We start from the raw sequence: 14,164 nt of genomic DNA, 5'->3' as shown, positions 1-14,164 counted from the left end.
TTTTAATAACTTAATTAATTTTTAATAAATCAATTAAACTTTTAAATAACTTAATTAAAATTTTAATAACTTAATTAAAATTTTAACAACTTAAATTTTTTTAACAGCTTCATTAAATTTTTAAAACAATTTAATTTTTAATAACTTAATTAAACTTTTAAATAACTTAATTAAATTTTTGATAACTTAATTAAATTTTTAAACAACTTAATCTTTAACTAACTTATTTTTTTAATAACTTAATTATATTTTTAATAAATTAATTAAATTTTAAATAACTTAAATAAATTTTTAACAACTTAATTAAGATTTTAAATAGCTTAATTTTGTCATCAAAATTTTTTTAACTTAAATAAAATTGTTACCCAACTTAATCTAAAATAACTCAACGTAAACACTGATGTCAAGTGCCTGGACTTAGTCCAGGCGCCCCGCCTCTGCCTCCATAAAACCAGTCCATGGTTTTCCATAGACGCCTTGGTTTTGGGGGTTTGGGCGCCCGAAGATAGATCCAATAGCTCGGATAAAGCCTATAAAAGTGCCCCATGGGGCACCCCTTCCACTCGCCCCTCTCCTTTTTTTTTTGCAAAGGTTCTTCACTAAACTTTTAAAGAAAAAAAAAGGAAACAAAAAGGAAAAAAGGGTAACAAAAAATTTTAAAGTCTTTTTCCATAAATTTTAAATTTTTTCTTCTGTTATCAAGCCGCGTTGCTAAGGATCGACTGAGGTTATCATATATGTTTTCAATATTTTAGTAATAATTTATCCTTTAATGTTTATTATTATATCGTTGAGTAAGAAGAAAATAATAGATGTTGGTAATGGTCCCTCTAAGACTCCTAGCACTAACCCTAGGTTTTCCCACTGAAGAATATAAGGCTAGATTTTTACCCATTTCTTATGTGTCTTTACCCAGTCAATACTTATGTAGGATTTTCTTTCAGTGTTCATGCATTTCTAGTGTAGAAGTTATTGAATATTCTCACTTACATAGACTAGTTTATTGTTCAAGTTCAGTTAACTCAGGTTTGTGTGTTAAATTGTACAATAACTTAGTCAAAGTATATAAGTTTACATATACCTCTAGGGTTGCCACTAAGGAAGTCATATTATCTCCAACCACCCTTAGAGACTTCCTAGGTCAGCGACCCTTAGTTGTTCCCTTTGTATATTACCTTTCTAGGGATTTACCATTTGGTGATCCTTACTTCCACATCATTTTGGATATGATATATTCATATTTTTTTAGGTGAGAGAGTACCAACAGTCATCTAGTTTAGATCAGTCACACTTAGTGTTCAGTATTACATTCTCTATAGGGTCCTAGTGAAGTGCATCTTTCCACTCACCACTAGAGATATCGCTATGATGCAACCTTTCACTCCTTCCTCCTGTATGCATTTTGTCAATGGCTAGATATAGATATTAGCCTTCACATGTTCCATACCATTATCTACTTAGCTAGCATCTACACTAGCAGACGAGTCCATATGCCCTACTACCACATTCTAACTGCCTACTTACACTCATTAGGTATTGATGTCACCACAAACGATGTCACACCTCTAAATGAGTTATGCATGATAGGTGCTAAGAATCTGTCATTATCCACCATACATATAGATGATCAGGATGTCATGTCTTGGAGAGGGACCTAGCATCAGCCAGACCAGCATCAGCCTGCCCAGCATCCCCCTGTCCCTGAGAAGCAGCCTCAGGATGATCCAAAGGTAGATTTGATGCTTGAGAATCTACCAATACCTCCACCTCCAGTCAATCCTACTCTTCCGGAGAGAGCCACCTGCCTAAAGGCATCTGTGACCCGATTACGACATGAGGTACATGATCTTCAAGAGGAGACGAGGACTAGACATCAGGAGACGCAGGCTGGACAGCAACGCAGGCTGGACAGCACCAGATTCTAGATACTTTGATCATGGGGTCCATCCCACCATCCGTCATCCTCCTCTCAGTAGATATTCTCAGTTATATTTTTTCGGTGCTACTACCTTATGTTTATAGCTTCTAAATTTGTATTATATTACTTGTAGTTATACACTACTATTTTGACTCTTATTTTGCTACTTCCTTCATTTCCATTATGTTCTTATGCATTATTTATTTCCTTCTTTTGATGAATGCCAAAGGGGAGGGAAGGGTTAGGTAAAAAAATAAACTAACTCAACATTCTTTTATCATAATTTTTTCATACATTATTGTTTTGCTTATTTTTCTAACTTTAAACTCAGGTTGTTATTGCATCAAAAAGGGGGAGATTGTTGGTACAGTTAGCACTAATGATCTAACTCAAGTTTTGATGAATAACAAATGGATTAAAGTTAGAAGTTGTGTTATCTAACATTGTTACCAAGTGTACATGACTGAAAGACTTTATATGGACCAGACACTAGGTTAAAGTCCAGCCGGGCCAGGAGGACCAAATGATTGGCCGGAAGCCCAGCTGAGTCAGAGAGAACTAGACAGTTGGCAAGAAGTTTAGTCGGGTCAGAGAGGGGTAAACGATTGGCTGAAGTCCAAATGGGCATCTGGTAGGAAGACCTGGTGGGTCAAGAGATCAAGGTCGACTAAGTCCATAAATAGTAAGTAGAGGTAAGCAACTAGAGGAGAGATCCAGTGAGCACACATTTCTAGTTCAGGGAACAGTAGACATTGGTTCGACTTAGAATTTTAGCAAAACTCAAAGTTAGGACTGGACAGTCAGGAGACTATCAAAAATTACTCTACTTTATATATTATTGCTCATTGTACTAACCTTGTGTTGTAGAAAATCAATTGTTGGAAAAGGGCTGCCAAGGTGCCTGGACAAGTGGATAGGCACCCAGACGATGACCTAAGGTGGCGCTCATTGGTTGGCCAGCCCACGTGAGTGGCCCGGGCGCCCGAAGTGGATAAAGTTTGTGGGATAAACTTTCAACGAGGTGCATCCACGACAGCACACTCCAAGTGCCCAAGGGTAGTTCTAGGTGCCCAGAGAGGTCCTATAAAAAGGCCTTTAAGCAGCAGCTTCAGATGATCAATTTAAATGACTTTCACTCTTGCACATTGCTCCAAAAAGGCTTCTACGACATTGAAAGGCTACTCTGACAACCAATGATCTTTTGTTCATCTACTTCCTTTTTGTTGTCAGTAACATTTACTTTATAGTTTTTGTACTTAAAACTCTGTAAATCTTTTCTAACTGATAGTGACTGTCCAACAAAAATACTCAACGAGTGCAGGCCTTCGAGTAGGAGTCGTCAAATGCTCTTAATCAAGTAAATTAAACTTATGTTAGCGCTTGCCTCATTCTGTCTCGTTTCTTTTTTCCTTAGTTATATTTCCGCTGCGAACTTGGTTTTTAAAAAGAAACATTTTCAAAATCACATGATTCACCACCCTCTTATGTGCTCACAATCCAACATTCAGTACTCACCACAATACTAGCAAAAGTGGAAGATGGCATTTTATTGCCATTGGTATTTATGTTTGATGTATCATCACCGAGTCGGTCTTATTTTTGTGAATCAATCGATTCCATCTTACATGAAAGTACTTTATCAGAAAATAGATCCCTGCATTGATGCAACCATAAATAACATTCACTTCGATTAAATATTTGAATATTAGCCAAGTAAAGGAAGTGAATAAATCCATCACATGTTCCTAGATTTGCAGTTATACATTTCAAAATTTAACATTTCAGAAATAAGCAACTTTAAGCTCGTAACCATACAATTTATCGATTGATTAAAAGTATTGTCAATGAAATTTTAAAGACAAAAAGGCAGCTAATAAAGTCTAGATGTATAACATTAACAACACAAGATAATCAATATTTTACTAATTAAACTACGTTGGCAAGGTTCTATATAATGTTAATATATATTCCCTTGAGACGGTATAGTGGTTAGCACATGAGGTATTGTCAACTTATGATCTGGGGTTCGAATCTTGTCATAGCCGAGGTAAATGTCTCCCCCATGCCTCAGTTACTTACATGTTCACAAAATTGATCAGAGCGTAAAACTGAGTCCATACTATGATTTCAACTATCACAGCTACTGTGATTAGTTTTTCTACGATGACAAAAAAAGTATTAGGCATATTACGAAGATGTCCTCGACTACAATATTGGTAAGGAAAATTTTAGATGTTACCATCACCTACGTGGTTTACAGATTATCTGGAATTGTCGGTTGACAGAATTTAACAAGTACTTGAAATTTTTAAACTTGACATTACAATTGCTTACACCTGGCAGCCAATTAATTCAATAACATGGAACTGGCAAAATCACTACCTGAAGCAAGGTTTCGTCAGTTTTAACTTCGTGGTCAGGAGGGAAGTATATGGTCGGGAGCAGCCGCCCTATGAATTCCCTCATAGAAAAACTGCATTGTTTGCCAGAGAAGAATCTGCACCGGAACTATGTTTGTTAGGCTTTCTCTAATCGCATTTTCCGCGTATAATAAGCTGAAAAGTTCGTTAGATATAAAATTCCATTGGAGCGATGATTTTTACCTATGCTTTGTTCCCCATTTTCTTTGACAAGAAGTTACACCATTCGTCGAAAAATATTCGGCACCGCTCAAGGTTTGTCATCTTCTCTTTGTTCAGCTTTTTCACGTAGCAAAAAATCACCGTTCATTGAAAAATAAGTCGTATCATTTGCTGGTCGTTGCCTTTGGTTCAAACAAAGGTTGCTTTCTCCTAGAAGACGCGAGCATGATTCGGAGTGATTTTTGCTTCATATGATTGTCGTGCCAATGGGAATAAGGGTAAAATAGAAAATGAACTAGCGAGGCTATGTGATTCGGGTAAATCACATAACCAACTACACGGTTTGGGAAATCGCTGATATAATTATATTTGTAAGTTAAATTAAATCATATATATATATATATAGCGCTGATATCCTACGCGACGGTACAGTACGCGACTGTGCGCGTCGCGTAGGATTTCAGCGCTTTTTTTTCTTTTTAATTTTTTTTAAATTTTTGAATTAAAAAAATAATTAAAATATTTTTAAAAAATTTAATTTTTAGGGTTCAGGCTTTGGGTTATAGGGTTATAATATCGAAGTTATTTTTTTTTTATTTTACCTCTAGGGTTCAGGCTTTGGGTTATAGTATCAAAGCTATTTAGGGTTCAGGCTTTGGGTAATAGCATCAAAGCCATTTTTTTTTAGATTTTACCTCTAGGGTTCAGGCTTTGGGTTATAGTATCAAAGCAATTTTATTTTTTAGGTTTTACCTCTGGGGTTCAGATTTTCCAATTAGATTATAGTATTTGGTTTTTAAAAAAAAATAAAATAAAATTAATTTAAGTATTTATTGAGTATTGTAATATGTTAAGGGGATATATTAATGTATTAGAAATTTATATAAGGAAATGTTAATTTTTTTAATTGATTTTTTTTAGTTTAAAATATTAAAAAATAAAAAAATTTAAAAAACAAAGCTTGATCTCCTGCGCGACGCGCACTGTGCGCGTTGCACAGGAGATCAAGATTATATATATATATATATATAGAGAGAGAGAGAGAGAGAGAGAGAGAGAGGATTGATATCCTGCGCGCGTGACTGTGCGCGCGCAGGATATCAATCGTTTTTTTTTTTTATTTTTTGATTTTTTTAATATTTTAAATTAAGAAAATCAATTAAAAAAATAAACATTTCCTTATATAAATTTCTAATACATTAATATATCTCCTCAACATATTACAATACTCAATAAATACTTAAATTGATTTTATTTTAAATTTTTTTTAAAACCAAACATTATAACCTAATTGGAAAGCTTGAACCCTATAGGTAAATTCTAAAAAAAAAATAGCTTTAATACTAAAACCCAAAGCCTGAACCCTAGAGGTAAAAGCTAAAAAAAATAACTTTAATACTATAATTTAAAACCTGAACCCTAGAGGTAAAATCTAAGAAAAATAGCTTTAATACTATAACCCAAAACTTGAACCCTAAATAGCTTTGATACTATAACCCAAAGTCTGAACCCTAGAGGTAAAATATTAAAAAAAAAATAACTTTGATACTATAACCCAAAATCTGAACCCTAGAAATAAAATTTAAAAAAAATATTTTAATTTTTTTTAAATTCAAAAATTAATTATAAAAAAATAACAAAACACATAAATTTTGAATTAAAAAAATAATATTTCTTTATATAACAGCTAATACGTTAAGATATCCCCTTAACATATTACAATACTCCATAAATACTTAAATTTAATTCATTTTTAATTTTTTTTACCTAAATATTATAATCCAATTGGAAAATCTAAACCCCAAATGTAACACCCGAAAATTCTCAAAATAATTATTAGAAGTATCCTAGTATTTTTTCAGGAATTTTAGGATATTTTTATGAAATTTTTAGAGTAGCGGAAGTAGCAAAAATAAATAGAAAACGAAAATAGCCTACGCGGGAATTGAACCCGAGACCTATTGGGTCCTACGACTTATAACGGACTCTAATAACCAAGTGAACCCAGCAGGGCCATGCTGAAAGGAAAGGGAAACAATTATATTTATATTGGAGTTGGGTGAATTTAACCACTTAATATAAATAGGAAATTAAAAGAGGAGTTATTAGATTTTATTCGTGAATTTCTCCTCCTCCTCACCCTAACCTCACGCCGCCCCCTCCCTCCTCTCCTTCTCTCGGCGCACCAAGCCAAGGGCTCTAGGAGCACCTCCCGGCAACACAAAGGATACGAGGACGCTCCTCTCCGCGAGAGGAACGCATAGACGCAAGAAGATCGTCGAAGAGATCTCTCCTCCGGAAAGCCTAGCGATTAGATTTGTAAGAAAACCCGAACAGAGGTAAGAAACCCCTCACCTGTAGTATAAGTAGCTATTCGTATGATTTTTATGCATTAGTTTGGTCGTATGCAAATTTTAGCACATAGGGTGTGCACTAGTGTACACCAAGTGCTCGGTAGAATGTTTAGCACAGTCAAAATGCAATTTAGGCATTTTATTAGCTTAGACGAATGCCATAGAAGCATTCTTACAGCATATATAGTCTTGCTACAGCTTTTATGGACTAGACGTCCAATGGGTGGCCTCCCACAGTTGCCTCTAGGTTCAGACAACCTAGTTCTAGGTTTAGATAACCTAGTAAAAGCAAGACAAGAAATATTAGCTATGTTCAGTATTTTACTTTTCAGTGGCACTGTACAGGATTAGATATCCATTGGGTTGGGCTCCCATAGTCGTCCCTAGGTTCAGATAACCTAGTAACCCTACTAAAGTCGGGACTTGCAAACCCGGGTCTAGTTAGAGATGCGCGCATAGCACGTACAGTTGCCGGGCCCAAACAGCAGCATGATTATTATTTTAATCTATTATGAGTATAGTTTTCAAACATCACAAATAATTATGTGAATTCAGTACAGCTTTAGCATCAGATTAGTATTAGCTTAGCTCAGCTTTGGTATCGGTATAGCTTTCTGTTGATACAACATGATAGTTTATGATTAGCTCTATTGCTATGATCAGTTTTGCTTTCTATGTGTTGTATGTCATGCCATGTTTAGCATATTCAGTATGTTCTTTTCAAATAGCATGTTTTCAAAGCATAAATAGCATCGTATGCATGTTTTTGTGAGGTAGATGGTTTCTTACTAATCTCTCAAGCTTACAGATACTATTTTCCTTATACTGCAGATAAAGGTAAAGGGAAGATGAACTAGTAGAGGCTGGAGGTCAATGCAGTGATGAAGATGTGTGTGGATGGAACTTGGAACAAAGATCTTAGGGATTTTAGCAAGTTTAACTATTAGAACTTTGTTATTTTAGTTTTTGCCGTTCAGTTTGCTTAAATGTTATGAATTAGTGGATTATGCACCGTGACATGTGTAGAATGCTAGATAATTGATGTTAGGAGGCATTTCATTTAGTTTGGAATTGATATGAGTGGTTTTGGCACGAAACAGTGCTGAAATCAGACTTCTGGTGTGAAATCAGAAACCCCAATCGATCGGCCGATCGATTGGGGCTTCTCAATCGATCAACCGATCGATTGAGAAGTTCGTACCGCGAACAGTAGGCCTCTGGATCGATCAGCCGATCGATCCAGCAAATTCTGTCGCAAACAGAAGGCTCTGGGATCGATCACTGGATCGATTGGCGAGTCTGGATCGATCAGTCGATCGATCCAGAATATTGCTCGAGCACAGTAGCGTGCTGGATCGATCACTGGATCGATCCAACCTCAGTTCCATATACAGTAGCCACCTGGATCGATCAATGGATCGATCCGGCCATTCCAATCGATCCGTGGATCGATTGGGAGGCCTGATATCAGCAAGAAACTCTTAGTTAAATTCCTTGACCATTGGGGGATGTAATATATGTCATGAATAGTTTAGATTACACCCCTTAGCACATGTAGAACCAAGAAATGATAATAGTTTAGCAAAATTTTAATTAGTACAGCTTCCGCACTTAGATTTAATAATGGTCATGGAATAGTTAGCACAACATAATATGACGGTCCGGCCTTACAACCTAGTCAGTAGAAGGCGGGTCGTTACAGAGTGGTATCAGAGCAGTTTCCATACTTCCTACACACACATCAGCATTGAACCTGCAGCTTCCAAGTAAGAACGTCTCTCACTTTCTCTATGTTTCTTGTTTCCATGTTTAGATATAACTAAAGCATGCTTGTTTATGATAGTAGTTAATATGATAACAGTAGTTACTCTATTAAGATTGTATTAGTCATATATGCCTCTATGTCTCTAGAATGACACGAGGACGCCCAGCTAGAAGGGCACCAACTACTGAGCCCCAGCATGAGGCCGGCAGTTCAGTGTCTACCTCAGACCTTACAACATTAGTGGCTCAGTTACAGCAGCAGCTAGCTGAACAGCAACAGGAGATAGCCACCTTAAAGGCTAATCAGCAGAATACTCCCACAGTCACCCCGGAACCAAACTTAGCAACGCCAGAGCCTTAGAGGTTCCCCCAGTCCAGCCTACAGCACCAGTGGCCCCAGCAGCAGAGGCAAAGAGAGAAGCCTATCTGATCCAGTGGCAGAGAGTCAAGCCCGAGAACTTCTCAGGCACCAGTGAACTATGGGATGCTCAAGCCTGGTTCAAAACACTGGAGAGTACGATGGAGCTTCTGGACTGGCCAGAACATGAGAAGGTGAAGTGCGCCTCCTTCTGTCTGACAGGAGATGCACGCATGTGGTGGGAGAGAATTAGAGCGAAGCCCCCAGTAAACCAGATGACATGGGCAGACTTCGAGAAAGAATTCTTTGAGGAGTTCTTTCACATGCGGGTCACAAACCGCCACTACGACGAGTTCACCGAGTTTCGTCAGGGCAACCTATCAGTTGAGGAAGCCGTAAAGAAATTCAATAGATTGGCTCGTCTATGCCCTGAACTAGTCAGCACAGAAAAAGAACGAGTCCGGTTGATGCTCAAGATGCTGAGGCCGGAAATAGCGATGAACATGGCTGGCGGCATTCTTAGGTCGTAAACCACCGAAGAACTAGTCAGCAGTGCTCTGACCACCGAGCACTACCAAAATAATATCAAGCAGCAGAAACAAGTCCTCTCAGAGTCCAAAGGGCAAGGAGGCTCAGGTACTCAGAAACAACAAGGTCACGGCTATAACTGGAAAGGGAACTCCAACAACAAGCGCAAACCAGGGAGCTACCCAAAAGGAGGACCAGCTAGCAAGCAGCCTAGTTATCCAAAGTGTGCTACTTGTGGGAAATTCCACCCTGGAGTTTGTCGTAAGGGCACACGAGGATGCTTTGAGTGTGGACAACAAGGGCACATGGCCAAGCAGTGTCCGAATAAGGCCAGCTTCCCTCCACCACAGCCGATCCAGTACGAAGCCAAGCCAGCACAGTTGCATCAGATGCAAGCTGCTTTAGATGGTCCACACATCAGTCAGGGCAGATTAGAAGCCCCTCCAGCTACGACAAATGCACGGATCTATTCACTGACCAGAGAGGACGTAGCAAATGCCTCGACAGTTGTTACAGGTCAGATTAGTATTTTACAGCAAAGTACAACTGTCTTATTCGATACTGGGGCAACCCATTCTTATATATCCAAGGCATTTGTTGAGAAGTTAGCAAGACCTCCAGAGGTACTCAGTAGTCAGTTTCTGACGACCTTACCTTCAGGAGAAATTATGGCATCCACGCACTGGCTCAGAGCAGTGCCAGTCAGTATAGCAGACAGAGAACTCTTTTGTGATCTGATAGTGCTAAATATGACTGACTACGATGTCATATTTGGGATGGACTTCTTGATCAAATACGGTGCCTCAATAGAATGCCGTAAGCAGAAAGTTGTATTCCAACCTGAAGCATAAGCACAGTTCGAGTTCGTCGGAGAACCAAAGAGAAAGCCCAAGAAATTTCTCTCAGCTATGAAGGCACAGAGATTAATGGATTCAGGATGTACGAGATTTTTAGCACATGTAGTCAGTACCAACAGCTAGCAGAGGTCCGAGTCGTATGTGACTACCCAGCAGTCTTCCCTGAAGAGTTACCAGGCTTATCACCAGACAGGGAGATTGAATTCGAGATAGAACTCATTCCCGGTACAAATCCTATCTCCAAAGCGCCTTATCGCATGACTCTAACAGAACTGAAGGAACTTCATGAGCAACTACAGGAGCTGCTTGACAAGGGCTTCATACGCCCTAGTCACTCACCATGGGGAGCGCCTGTATTGTTCGTGAAGAAGAAGGACGGGAGCATGCGCCTGTGTATAGATTATCGGGCTCTAAACCAAGTCACGATCAAGAACAGATATCCTCTTCCCAGAATAGATGACCTGTTCGATCAGCTAAAGGGAGCAGCAGTGTTCTCTAAGATAGACCTCAGATCAGGTTATCATCAGGTGAAAGTTAAAGAAGGGGATATACCCAAGACAACATTCAGGACTAGATACGAACATTACGAGTTCGTAGTCATGCCCTTTGGTGTGACAAATGCCCCAGCTACTTTTAAGGACCTCATGAACAGGGTATTCAGAGAATACTTAGATAAGTCCGTTATCGTATTCATCGATGACATTCTTATCTATTCAGGAACTCAGGAAGAACACGCAGAGCACTTGAAAATAGTATTGCGGACCCTTCAGCAGAACCAGTTATACGCCAAGTTCACAAAATATGAATTTTGGTTAGATCAGGTGTCCTTCTTGGGTCACATCATCTCAAAGGATGGTATTATGGTAGACCCCAGTAAGATAGAAGCTGTGAGTAACTAGAAAAGACCCAAGAACGCTAGTGAGATCAGAAGCTTTTTGGGATTAGCAGGTTATTACAGAAAATTCGTAGAGGACTTCTCCAGGATAGCCTCCCCACTGACAGCTCTCACCAGGAAGAACAGGAAATATCAGTGGACAGAGGACTGCGAGAACAGCTTCAGCGAGTTAAAAAGAAGATTGACCAGTGCACCTATTCTAGCTCTACCCGAGAACACAGACAGCTTTGATATTTATAGTGATGCCTCTAAGTTGGGATTAGGAGCAGTGCTGATGCAAGATGACAAGGTAATCGCCTACGCCTCCAGACAACTCAAGGATTATGAGAAGAACTATCCTACTCATGACATTGAGCTTGCAGCAGTGGTGTTCGCTCTCAAAATTTGGAGACATTACTTGTATGGAGCTCAGTGCAGAGTGTATACAGATCATCAGAGTCTGAAGTACTTCTTCACTCAGAAGGATCTGAATATGCGACAGCGCAGATGACTAGAACTGGTTAAAGACTACGACATAGACATCCTCTATCACCCAGGAAAAGCAAATAGGGTAGCAGATGCACTTAGCAGAAAGTCCAGTGCTACCTTGTTATCTTTAGCAGCCATGTCACCGCCCCTACAGAAAGAGATCACAGATTTCGGTCTCGAACTCATAGTCGGACAGCTCTCTACTATGACGTTAGAGTCTACCTTGCTTGGTGATCTTCAGACAGCTCAGGAACAGGATCCTGAAATTCAGAAAATCAAGCAAGGATTAGCAGAATCAGACAGTGGAGAATTCAGAGTGTCCGCTAGCGGGGTGTTGTACTTCGGTGACAGATTATGTCTTCCAGATCAGGAGGAACTACGAAGAAAGATTTTAGAAGAGACTCACAAGACTCCCTATGCAATGCATCCAGGCTCCACCAAAATGTACCAGGACTTGAAGAAGCGTTTTTGGTGGCCTGGGATGAAGAGAGACATCGCTCGATATGTCAGCACATGCCTAACCTGTCAGAGGGTTAAGGCAGAACATCAGAGACCAGGAGGAGTTTTGCAGCCCATTCAGATACCCGAATGGAAGTGGGAAGACATTTCTATGGATTTCATAGTGGGACTACCCAGAACCACGAATGGTTTCGATACCATCTGGGTAATAGTCGACAGATTGACTAAATCAGCCCACTTCTTAGCTACCAGGATATCTTACTCCATAGAACAGCTAGCACAGTTGTATCTCAAGGAGATCGTTAGACTACATGGAGTCCCACGAACCATTATATCAGACAGAGACAGCAGATTCACATCATACTTCTGGGAGTGTGTACAGTCAGCTTTGGGCACGAAGTTAAAGTTCAGCACAGCTTTCCATCCTCAGACAGATGGACAGACGGAGCGGGTAAATCAGGTACTTGAAGATATGCTCCGAGCATGTGCCCTAGATTTCAAAGGTAGTTGGTGTAAATATCCGAGTTTAGCATAATTTGCATACAACAACAGCTATCAGGCCACTATCAGTATGACACCTTACGAGGCTCTCTATGGGCGGAGGTGTAGATCTCCAATCTGCTGGTATGAGAGTGGTGAACAGAAAGAACTAGAGCTTCAGACAGATCTAGTAGCAGATACCACAGCAGCTATACAGCAGATCCGCCAGAGGATAGAGACAGCTCAGAGTCGCCAGAAAAGCTATGCTGATACACGGCGCAGACCTTTAGAGTTCTCAGTTGGGGATTCAGTGTTCCTCAGAGTAACTCCCATGAGGGGAGTAATGCGTTTTAGGAAGAAGGGCAAACTAAGTCCCAGATATGTGAGACCATACCTTATCAGCAGGAGAGTTGGCAAGGTAGCATATGAGCTAGAGCTACCACAGGAGATGTCAGCCATCCATAATGTATTCCATGTCTCTATGCTGAAGAAGCATATCCCAGATGTCACCGAGGTGATTGAGCCACAGTCGGTACAAGTCCGCGAAGACCTCAACTATGACAGTCGGCCTATTCAGATAATAGACCGAGCAGTTAAGAAATTGCGGAACAAGGAAGTACCATTAGTGAAAGTAATTTGGCAAAGTCACACAGCAGAAGAGGCAACCTGGGAGACAGAAGCCAGTATGAGACAGAAGTACCCAGAGTTATTCTAAGTTCGAGGATGAACTTTTTATAAGGTATGGGGGATTGTAACACCCGAAAATTCTCAAAATAATTATTAGAAGTATCCTAGTATTTTTCAGGAATTTTAGGATATTTTTATGGAATTTTTAGAGTAGCGGAAGTAGCAAAAATAAATACAAAACGAAAATAGCCTACGCGGGAATTGAACCCGAGACCTATTGGGTCCTACGACTTATAGCGGACTCTAGTAACCAAGTGAACCCAGCAGGGCCGTGCTGAAAGGAAAGGGAAACAATTATATTTATATTGGAGTTGGGTGAATTTAACCACTTAATATAAATAGGAAATTAAAAGAGGAGTTATTAGATTTTATTCGTGACTTTCTCCTCCTCCTCACCCTAACCTCACGCCGCCCCCTCCTTCCTCTCCTTCTCTCGGCGCACCAAGCCAAGGGCTCTAGGAGCACCTCCCGGCAACACAAAGGATACGAGGACGCTCCTCTCCGCGAGAGGAACGCATAGACGCAAGAAGATCGTCGAAGAGATCTCTCCTCTGGAAAGCTTAGCGATTAGATTTGTAAGAAAATCTGAACAAAGGTAAGAAACCCCTCACCTGCAGTATAAGTAGCTATTCGTATGATTTTTATGCATTAGTTTGGTCGTATGCAAATTTTAGCACATAGGGTGTGCACTAGCGTACACCAAGTGCTCGGTAGAATGTTTAGCACAGTCAAAATGCAATTTAGGCATTTTATTAGCTTAGACGAATGTCATAGAAGCATTCTTACAGCATATATAGTCTTGCTACAGCTTTTA

This window comes from Zingiber officinale, chromosome 9B (assembly GCF_018446385.1).
Source record: "Zingiber officinale cultivar Zhangliang chromosome 9B, Zo_v1.1, whole genome shotgun sequence".
NCBI classification, from domain to species: domain Eukaryota; kingdom Viridiplantae; phylum Streptophyta; class Magnoliopsida; order Zingiberales; family Zingiberaceae; genus Zingiber; species Zingiber officinale.
This window is presented reverse-complemented; position numbering follows the sequence as displayed.